Here is a 12,635-nt window from a genome sequence, read left to right on the forward strand (position 1 = left end):
AAGTATTTAAAACATTTAGAACACTTTAACACAAGATTTGGTGACCCAGAAACCTTCCAAATAGAAAGTAAAATTGGGGTGGGGATGATACCCACAAGATTTAGTACTGCAATATAAAGTTAACCTGTTAAGGCTTACAACTAACCACTTTTGGTGATCTACCCTGTTAGGAGTGATAAGGACTGTGATGTTCACCTTGTTAAAGGATTTACAAACATACAATGTAGTATGCACTTAGTTAAGAGATTTAGCAAAAGACTATTAAGTCTACCATGTTAAAGGATTTGACTTATGCACTTGTTAGGATGAACCAGTGGCTGATCTCTGATATGCAACTCTGATTTGTTGGTTGAGATTCCTTGAATTGCAATGATCACCTGATTGCGATAGATAAATCTTTTTTATCCCTTATACCACTTGTAGTGTTCTTCAGTTCGCACTCTTGCTCATCATATTCTTCTTTTCATGCTTATTTGGATATGATACAATGTATTACATATATAGCAATCCAAATCACAACTTATTAGAGTTAGCTACAATACCAATATCATCATAATTCACAAAGTTGACCCAACTGTTGTAAATCAAGCTTTGAAGACAAACTCAATGATGCCCTAATACATGATAAACATTGTCATTGCTTGGAAATCTTTGGAACTTGATTTAACTTGAAGCTTGGTCCATACTAATCACTTCCATGTATCTTGAACTTAGTTAGCACTGTGTGACTTAGTGAACACTAAGAAACAATGATAGCTATTGAATCACTTGGTTGACACAACATGACTCAGTCAACACTAGATTCATATTGTTAACACTATGAGCTTGGTAGACACTATATAGCTTGGTCAACATAATAGAGTTCAGTTAACACTACAATCTTCTTTACTTCTTCTAAATAGCTCAGTTGGCTCTGCTATTCTTGGTTTGCATTGAACTTTGTCTCTGAAGCTTGATAAGCACTATTGAGCTTGGTAAACACTACAATTGACTCCTTGGCTCAAGAGTATCTAAAACACTTGGTTAACACTATAGAGTGAATGATAAGCTTAGTATCAACTATAAAATTTAGTAGCAATGTAAAAATTTTGACTAAGCATTGAGTCACTGATAGACAAATTGACCGTAATGTTAACAATCTCTCCCTTTGGCATTAGTGACAAAAATACTTATCAAGTCAAAATATTTCCTTAACCATCATTCAGTGTCTTTAATTTAGTTTAGCTTCCTAAAGTTATAGCTTGGTAACATACTCTATTTTTTTGAGTTTTCAAAATTTCTTTTGTAAAGATATTTTCTGCTTAATTGTACAAGTGTTTGCATAATACTATACTACTCTCGCATACATATATCTCTCCTAGACATGTATAAATGGAGTATAGTATACTTCACCTCCTTTTACAATATATTTTTCCTCTCTATATATTAAACATATTTACTTCTCCTCCTTTTTGACATAAATGACAAAGGTGTATAATATCTATATGTTAATACCAAAATGTGAGAAGAAATTAGAGTGTGCCATCAAAATAAGTATCATTGTCTTGCTCCAATTCTTCTATAGTACCTTGCTTACATCAATGCAATATGAACTTATGTTGATAATTTCATCATGTGATCAACTATGGAGAATTCATTATCATGGATGAGTTTCTTTGCATGCACAATGTGTTTCTTCAATGCATCCATGTTTGGAAGAATCATGCCCAAGATTCCTACAAGTGTGGCCTGGATTCTAGCTTCTTTCCTCAATAACTTTGCCAGTAGACTTCTCAAATATCTGATCTTTGAACAATGTGTAGAACTATGACATTTGGAATAGAAATGATTGTAGAAATAGATGGACCATCAAAAAATGTAGAAATTGCACTAACAATAGGAATACCTTGTTGCTACTCAGTCAAGCCTAATGATGGAGGAGCTTGGTGCTTGGAAGATGAAGTGTTGGGCACTTCAATAAATGTAACACTTAGCTAAATTGATCCAAATATTGGTTGGATCCTTGGTATAGAAGTGGTATCCACAACCAACTTGGTAGAAGTTACCTCTAAGCTAGATTATGCTAAGGTTGTGCACAGAGAGTGAGGGAAATAAGGCCATGACTATTGCTGCAATTTTCTCTACATCAGTTTCCTCAATGATTTGTATCTCTAGAAGGATTCATCTAGTAGCTTCTTGCTCTTCCTCTTCATCATCTAGATTGACATCATCTAACTCATCATCATTTATTTCTACATCTTCTTCCTCATTGTCATCATTCTTGTCATCAACATCTACAAAAAAGTCACTGGGTTGATGCAACTAATAGATGTTCTTCCATATAGTTGTAGTTGGCTTCACCACATATTCAATGTCCTTAAAATATCATGCATGTTTTTAACTTGACAGTGAACTTCTTCTCATTTTTCTTCAACAATTCCTTTACCTCCTTCTTACTAAGATTTGGCATGAGTTGCTTCAAAGTCTATTCAGAGATGTCCATGGAAGTCTTTTGTGCATTTTCCCATCTAGGCTTTAATTCCTACATAAGTTCATTAGGAATATTTTGTGTAAGCTCATCTAGTGAGTACTTCCATTTACGTAGTTTGGTTACAAGAGTGTCCTCAATTTGTCTTTTCTCTTCCTCATTCCTTGTCTCATATTTGAGAAATTTGAAACATTCCATGCCAGTTCCTTCTTCTATCTTCTTCAATCTTTCTTGAACTGTAGGTGCATATCTTTTCAAGATAATCTGCTTGGCTTCATCTTCACCTAACTTCAACTTCTTCCTGTGCTTGGCTACCCTTCTTGTGAATACAATAAGGGAGGACTTGGTAGGTTTGGTTATGATAACCTTACCTTTCTACTTGAGAGGCTCTTCTTCCTCGGATTTGGCTTCCTCTACTTCATCCTCTTCATCATCATCTTCTACATCATCATCATCTACATAATCACCTTTTCCCTTGGTAAGCCTTAGAGGAGAACTTGCTTGATTTGTGCTTTTTAGTAGCTTCTCTACTCTTTTCCTTCCTTTATTTACTGCAAAAGGTAGCTTGATATCAAGCTCAATTCTTTCCTTTTCCTTATTATATATTCCAAAATAGGTGGCTTTGGGATCCACAAACTCATTTAGTAGAGCCTCTATGATAGCCTTAGTGTCATCAATGTTAACCTAATACTCTAGAGGCTTAACCCATGCCACTCTAGGTCTGACTACCTTAATATATACTTTGTCACAGTCCACCATGAAACATATATCACCTTTGTAATCTTGTACAAGATTCTTAGGAATCCTAAATCTATTTTTCATCTTTTCTTTGAATGTTCCAAAATAGTTATCAATGATGCAATCAAAATTCTCACCCATTTCTACTATATACTCATCAATCTGATATAAAATAGGAACATCCTTCCTCCATACTATTGTACCTTTGGATGGGAAAAAATTTGAACAAAGAAGAATAAACATGTCAAAAGAAATCTAAACTCACATGGGTTATTCTTTGACCATTTGATGCTTTCCATGTTCTTGTTGAATTGGTCCAATAGCAACTCGGCAAGGTCAAACGATAGATTATTCTTCACTAACTTGTATGCAATATTGACAACTTCACATGCCATGTTTAACTGAATAGAGCTATATATTTTGTGTTAAATTACATTCATTCTAAATTTTAGCTTCATGTATGTTACACCATTAAGCTTCATGGCTCTTTCATCCCAATCAGCAAGAGTCTTCTTGGTTAGTTCTACCCAACCTATGGTTTTGGTTATCTTAGCTTTGCTTAGCATTGGAAGCCCATTGATTATTTGAATTATTTTCTTTGTAATCTAAATGTGTTGGTCCAACCATAATTTCCCATTGTGAACATGACTTAGAATAAATCTAATCCATTTGACCTAAAAATTTCTTGGCATATGTGAAATATGTGTCAAACCCCTTGTTTCCAAATGTTGATGCTCAAGTTTCAATGCACCATCTAGACACAATTTATTATACTCTTTATTCATCTCTATGGTTTTGGTATCCTGAATAGAATAGTGGTAGAATGAATGGATGTCATACATGAGTAATACCTTGGGTGGAATTTCAGACTTTGCACCAACTAGGTCTAGTGCCTCTATAATTGCTGGACTTAACTTGAAATTTGGTGCCTTGTAGTTGACTCCATGAACTAACATTTTAGAACCTTTCTTTATTTAATCGTTTGAAGGTGTCATGACTCAGCAAGGTTTCTAAAAGTAGGATAAATCTTCAACAACAAAAGCTCAAAGTGCTCGAGGGCTCTAAATTTTCTTTTCACAAACAACTCTAGAAATGTGTGGTGAAATAATGCATCAATTTCTTCCTTTTAATGAATTTCCTCTTTATTGATCATCATTACTACTTTTTACTTCATACGCATTCTATGATAGGTTGTCCTCCACTCACTTTAGTCTTTAATGCTTAGTAGATATCTACACGTTGGTAAAGTCACCAACACTTGGTAGGAACTACCAACTTTGTGTTTGCAACCTAAAATAATATGTAGCCGAACCTTTCTTGGTAAGGTGTCCTACTTCTCATCATGCTTAGTGATCCCTATTTATTTTGAATGTTGATATGGATCTTTCATCTTGCTGGTTGGAACTAATGTTAGATGACTTTTTCCAAATCATAGTTCCAATGATCTCCATAAGGAACTAAGTTAAAATGATTGAGGTACCCAACTCATTGACTTGGGTGTTAGCCACTTCATGAATTTGATTTTCATTCTCTAGATATTTTTTTACCCATTTTTGCCTCTTTTTTTTTTTTGATACTTTCATCTTTGGCTTTCTTTCTATCTTCAATTCTACCTATGTTCATACATTTCTTGGCAAGATCTCTAAGTTCTCTACAAATAAAACATCTTTTTGTAGTATCTATTTTCATCATGTCATGTTTCACATAGTTTTCTCCAATGTGCCCAAATTCACCATAGTTGTGACATCTACACCATGTATTGTAATCCCATCCAAATGTTGCTTTCACAATTTCTTCTACTGGGTTCCACTTCTTTGTTTTGCATTCTAAAGATATGTGTCTTTGTTTCTTGCAATTGTGATTACCTTCAAACTTAGGTTTCTTTGTGCATTCATTTACTCTATCACCATGCTTATTGCAATTGTAACACTTTCCATTGAATTTTTCTTTTCCATTACTCCAGCATTTGTTTGATGTATGACCTATCTTACCACAATGATTGCAAGTATGTTTTTTATTCTTTTGAGGTCCTCTCTGAGATGATTCACCTTATTCTGTGTATTCTGTTCCATCTTTTCCTTTGTATCTATATTGACTTTATTCATTAAATTGATTCATGATTTCCTAATATTTCTTCATGCTTTCATAGGTTTTCTTTTCAATACTAAAATTATTTAGCAATTTTTCATTTTCTAATTTCAGATTCGTAAGTTCTTCATTTGCATTAGTGAGTTGATCAATGAAGTCTACTTATTGAACAGATAGTTGCTAAATTTCATTATTCTTTTCTTCTATCTCTTCTTTAGCTTTGTCTTTATCTTCCATGACTTCAGATAATCTGACCGATTGGATTTCTTTCTCTCTTTTTTAGCTTTCTAACATCTTCTTGAAGATTGGAATTCTTTTCTAATAGGTCTTTGATTGCTTCATTAGCTTCATCTAAGTTTCTTTATGGACATATGTCTTCAATTCTTTCTTTAGTGTAGAGATTTTCATTCATTTGTACTTCAAGATCTTTCCTTCTTTTGAATGATTGAGAGAGTTTCTCATTTTCTTTCTTGAGTTGTCCAATGGCCAATTCTAGATCCAACTTTTCATTGTCAATAGCCTTATTTGGCCTGTATACCTTTGTTGCCTCTGATCTTTTCTCAAGATGCTAAGCTTATGATGGGAGAACCAAATGCTCTTACACTAATTGTTGAAAATATGAGATAGGAAAGATTAGTAAGAGGGGATGAGTGAATTAGGAACCAATAAAACTTTATCACCAATTAATCCTTCATATAATATTCTAATCTAATTGTATGCATGAAAGAGTGAAAGCATTTAAAACATTCATAATACTTTGACACAAGATATAGTGACCTAGAAACCTTCCAAATAGAAAGTAAAATTTGGGTGGGGATGATATCCACAAGCTTAAGTACTATAGTATAAACTTAGCCTATTAAGGCTTACAATTGACCACTTCTGGTGATCTATCCTATTAGAAGCAATAAGGACCATGATTTTCACCTTGTTAAAGGATTTAAAAACATACAATGAAGTATGCATTTAGTTAAGAGATTTAACAAAAGACTATTAAGTCTACCCTATTAAAGGATTTGACTATTGCACCTGTTAGGATGAACTAGTGGTTGATCTCTAATTTGCAAATCTGATTTCCTAGTTGAGATTCCTTGAATTACAATGATCACCTAATTGTGATAGATAAATCTCTACTATCCCTTATACTACTTGTAGTCTTCTTCAATTATCACTCTAGCTCATCATATTCTTATTTTCATTCTTATTTGGATATGATATAATCTATTACATATATGCCAATCTAAATCACAATTTATTGGAGTCAGCTACAATACCAATTTCATCATAATTCACAAAGTCATCCCAACTGCTATAACTTGGGCTTTAAAAACAAACTTTGTAATATTCTAATACAAAAAATAATGTTGTCAATGCTCGACAATCTTTGGCACTCAGTTGAACTTGAAGCTTGGTTTGTACTAATCACTTCCATGTAGCTCAAACTCAGTTAGTACTATGTAACTTGGTGAAGACTAAGAAACTTGGTAGCTACTAAATCACTTGATTGACACTGCACGACTTAGTCAACACTAGTTTCATAGTGTTAACACTATGAGCTTAGTAGACATTGTATAGCTCAGTTAATATACTAGATCTTGGTTAACATTACAATCTTCTTTACTTCTTCTAGATAGCTCAATTGCCTTTGCTACACTTAGTTTGCACTGAACTTTGTCTCTAAAGCTCCATAAGCACTATATAGCTTGGAAAACACTACAAATTGACTCCTTGGCTTGGGAGTATTTGAAACACTTTGCTAACAATGCAGAGTGAATAATAAGCTCGATAGCAACTATAGAGCTTGGTAGCAATGTAACAATTTTGACTAAGTGTTGAGTCACTAATAGACAAATCAACCTTAATTTCAACAATACAATTATTTTCATATCCTAATAAATCCTACCTAGATTTCTCCTTGGTCTTCATAAACCATTTTCTTTCATAATAGAATCCATTCACCTAGTATTTTGTAGATTCACAAACTTTTATGCTCATCCTATGTCTCTTGGTTTCCTTTGTTGATATTCTTAGTTATCTAATTGTTCCTAATAAATAACTATACTTGCTTATTTTTCATTTTTTTGATATCTTTGTTTACTAATCACACTACTTATGTTCTTGGTAATTTTTCACCAACCAACTCTATCTTGTCTTCACGGAATGTCTTTACTTGCTTCACTGAACTATCCTTGTTCTTCACCAACTTGATTCATTAATAGAACTCTTCACTAATGAACATTATTACATTTAGGAGAAACATTCTCCCCATTTGGAACAAGTGAAAAAAAATTTCATAACTTAGGCAAAATGTGATATCTCCAACAAGTGACAAATCCCCCTCAACATATACTTTTCTTTTTTTGAAAAAATGTATTTGAACCAATTATGTCATATCCCATTTTATTGGTGTTTAATATATATCCATCTCCATATCAACTCACATGTGAATATATATGGTATGGATGTATGTATGTATGTACAGACGTACGTATGTATGTATGTATGTATGTATGTGTGTGTGTGTCTATATATATATATATATATATATCCCCCTTTGTATATGTACCAATCTATATAGTTATATATATCCCCCATTTTAATATATAGTAATGCCAAAAAAAATAAAAAATGTATAAGATATACTCATAGTTTATGAAAAAATAATTAATAAGAAGACTTACCACTATCATAGGTAGTACTTTATGTGTCTTTTAGTTCCTCAAGTGATAAGAGTTGGTCTTGCAGCAATAATGAGAGATCTTCCATACGATCAATTACAAATATTTCAGGGGCAATAATGAGTTCCTTGGATTTCTTGATATTCATCTAAATTATTTTGAAACAAAGAATGATAAAAGCTTGAAGCTCAAGCACTTCTGGTCAAATATTAGCCTTTTCCTTCCTCAATTCTAGTTGTAAACTCATAAAATGTTTAATCTTTTAATAATGAACTTGGAATGATAAAGGTTCATCAACCAACTTATCTGGACTTTTCTATAGCCCTTCATTAATATTTTCCAACTAATTTAGAATATGTTGAGTAAAATGGGAAACATTTTATAACAATTATAATTTATTAATTATTATATTTATGGTTTCCTCCAACTGAGTAGAAATGATGAAAATTTCAAATTTCAAATTGCCAATTGTTATGCATAAACTTCTCCACTAACCTTTATTTATCCTTTTTCTCCATTTATTTCTCTGTCATCCTGATCATTCTCTCTTCATCATCAACATTGTCTACACTAACTTGATTTACAGGTATAACTAATTGATCACTAATAGGTGACCTCTCATTCAATTAAGTCAAAAGTACAATTTGATGTAAGATGTCTTTCAAGTTTGATAAGACTTGTCGTTGCTACATTTCATGTTTGAGTTTATCTTGATTTGCCTTCCTCTTCAATAATTTTTCATATTCAAACATGTCATCATAATTCAGTTTAGTTGGATCACATACTTGAATCATTATTTTTTTATCTAATATGACCATATCCTTTCTACTTTTCTTCTTTGTCCTCTTCTTATCAAGGAAACTAACTGCACTTGCATTAGTAGAACTCTTTGGGGAAATGGATCCTGTTGCTCCTTGGTTTTCTCCATTTGTATATCACTTGGAGGTTTTTCATGCTCGTTCATTTCACTTTCCTTGTGATTAGAGGCCTTAGTTGCAATTTTATTTTGTGTCCCTTCTATATGATGTTGATCCTATCTTTTTTTCATAGTAGTTTCTTTCTCTCCTTCCTAGTCCTTATTTTCCTCTTTTCTTGGTTCTTGTTTATCTATACCCGTGTCTATAAAAAAAGTGTTAGATGTATCTATAGTATTAGTCTCTTTATCTTTCTAGGTGGACTTGGGTTTGTCTTCCTTATTTGTTTCCTTTGGCGACTCATATGCCTAAGTTGTTTCGTTGGTATCATTGGGAACATTAGTGTTGATTATGACCAGAGTAGTTATTACAACATTGTCCATAGAATGTGTCAGAGCTAGGTAAGCATGCAATAGTTAAAAAATAGTTTCATCCTTCATAAGTTGTGCTACATTTACCTTGGTAAAAGATGTAGCTTTAGTGGGATCCTTAGTAGCTTCCATAACATCCTAATTATTATTGATAGTTTCATCTAAATCCTATTTAGTGATGTCTTCTATTTCAACTTATAAAGAACATCATTAATTACTGTAAATAGAGTATCCTTGGGGTCTTCTTCTAGGTTGTCCATATATGTATCTATTGGTAGCTTGATATTTGATATATTTACCTAATCTATTTTTTCATCTATGTGAAATATCTTCTTCTAATATTTTTTCCTTATCTTCCTTTCAATTTCCAATGCGTATATCCATCTTGCACTAATTTTTTTGTATAACTCGTCATGGAGTTTTCCTACAAGTTTCATGAGGACATATTTGCATGTGTACATTGCATAAATAGTTTCTTCTTCTAAATCCAATCCATCTTCATCATTTAACTTACGAAATTTGAATACATGCATTGATCCAAAACTTCATGTTGTTCTTAAAGCTTCAACACGCTCATCTATACTATTTGGTCAAAAAAATTTAACAACTTGAAATTTTGCATTATCATCTAACTTGGTCATCTCATTGTCTTCATTCTTCATAGCCTTTTTCTTCTTTGGTCTCTTGGGTACCAATTATTTTGTGTTGTTCCTTTTATAATATAATTTTTTTTGGGATATTTCTCCTCATATACTAAAAATTTTCCTCTACTTCTTTTAATAGGTTGTGTAGGAGTTGATGAATCCTTATTTCTCAACCTATTAGCCTTGGGGATAAGTTCCTTCCTATCCCTATTTGATTAAAGATTTTAACTTCCATTTCTTCTTCCTCATCTTCTTCTTCTCTAGTCTCTTGTCCCTTAGTTTTCTCATCAATGAACTTGCCCTTTTCTTCACCAAATTGTTCCTCTAAATTGCTTATCATCTTCTTTGATTTTTTCCATTTCAAAATGGAACTCTAATTTCAAGCTTTATTTTTTTATTAGCTTCTTCAAATGTCTTAAACCTTTTTTCTTTCCTATCTAGGGGTTATTTCATAAAAGTCTCAAAAGAAAGCATAAGTTGGTCAATGTTAATCTCATAACTCATTGGTTCTAACTCTAAAGTATTTGATTCTACACCTTTTTGAGACATGTTGATATTAGATAGGAAACATATTGTGTCTTTGTAGTTTTTGACTAACTATAGAGGAATCATATATATTTGAAGTATTTTAGCTATAAATTGTGAAAAGTAATCACTCATAATGTTATCAAAGTTCTCACCCAAACCATTAACATAATCATTAATCTAATATATAATGTTGCTATGTATATTCCAATTCACTTTACTAATTGTAGGAAACTAATTTTGCAAGTAGAAGAAAATACATACCAATAATGATTCATATTTCAATGTTTTTGTTTTGGTAGCTTGAATAGTATGCATGTTATCTTCTAGTTCCTTCAGAAGTATCTTGGTGAGTCAACCTTGAATCCTTTCTTCACAATTTTGTATGCTAAGTCCACTTCTCCACATAGTAAGTTGTTCAATCCACTAGACTAGTAGATTCTATATGTAATATGGCATGTGGAAAACTTGGTTTCTACATCATTGATTATAGATACTTAGATACCTCAACTATCCCATGTTTCTCTACTATGCTTCTTTATCTCTTCCTTCAATGCCCTCTTACTTCTTTTTCTTTCCTAGCAATTGGATATTTAGTAACCACATGCATCACATCTTTTCTAGTTTTAATTGGACCTTCAAACCATATTGATTGCTTGTGGACTTAGTTGGAGACAATTCTTATCCATTTCTCCTTGAAAATTTTAGGAAAACATTCGGTATAATTCAAATCCTTTGTCTCTAAATGTTTGTGCTACTATTTTAGTTGTTCATTCAAACATAATTCCTTGTAAGCATATCAAATCTTATTTACATAGATTTATCCAATTTTGTAGTAAATATAATACCTAATAGCCTTTAACCACCTAAACTGTAGGAGGCAATGATGAAAGAACTCATGTATAATCATTCTTCATAGAAACTTTGGCATGGGTAAAAGTACAAAGTTGTGTCACCTTTCAAGTTGACTTATTAGAATGATTGAATTTGAGTATTTTTATCCAAAAAACAAGTTTACTCAAACATATGATCTAGATAAATTCATTCTACATAAGTTATATATGATCTCACACTTTTCCAATTGGAAATTTCTATTAAATGCATGTTTCATACTAGTTTGTATCCAATTACTAAGGAAATAAAATTATTTCAAAAAAATGACATTTCAATAACTCTTACTAATTTTAATGATAGTTTTTTAGTAACATATATACACCATTTTATAGAGCTCAAAGTAAAGAATATTATCATATAGAATTTATAGTGTTTAAATTAGATATAATATATTGAAATTAAAAAATTCTACAAGAATGTAATTTAACACTAAAAAATATGTTGATTTTTAGAAAGAAAAAAATATTAAATCATATAAAAACAAATTAAAAATTATATGGCATTCTAGAGAAGATAGTCCTCTATTAGAATGTATAATTTTTATTTTGGTTAGACTAGATTTTTTATTTAAAATGTGGTGGGAGGTGAAAACTATCAATTTCATGTGAGTTTAAATTTGAATTATTATAAAAGAGAAAGTATAGATCTAAAGTCAATTTTTATTTTTGATTGTTCTAGATATCTATGTTATATATAACATGGTCTAAGTTTAAATGGAAATAATTTTATTTCCATATAGTTTTGTGGTGGGAACTAAACCCCTAATTTTTAGTGTTTTTTACCAATTCTAAAAAAATATCTATAAAAATTAGGAAAATATATCAATTTTTATTCCAAATAATTATTAAAAATTATAATCCTAAACTTCATCCATTTATACACATTTCATTAGTTTGCTTCATTTTAAAATTATAAATAATAATACCAATTTTATGTCATTAAAGGCGAATAGATATACTTCTATTATCCTTTTCCTTTACAAAAGGGTGACATATGTTTGTGGTTTTACCTAGATATAGTTTTTAGTTTGATGACTCATAATCTATGCTTTTTATCAAAATAGGTCTTGCAACCTTGGATGTCTTTGTTCATGTTGTATTGGATGTCATTTTGAACTTGACTATCTAGGGCTTCATTTAGAAACTATTCAATATCTAGGGAACGCTCAAATTCTACACAAAACCATTCAAATAGCTCAAATTACTAACAAATTCACTTATTTTAGCTCAAAATCCAAATGCTCCTTCAAATCATTCAAAATCTCTCTAAAATGTTCTCAAATGCAAGGTGAATAATGAAATACCAAGATAGCTGAT

Source organism: Cupressus sempervirens, chromosome 8 (genome assembly GCF_028749045.1).
Source record: "Cupressus sempervirens isolate cs-2001-9-10 chromosome 8, ASM2874904v1, whole genome shotgun sequence".
Lineage (NCBI taxonomy): Eukaryota > Viridiplantae > Streptophyta > Pinopsida > Cupressales > Cupressaceae > Cupressus > Cupressus sempervirens.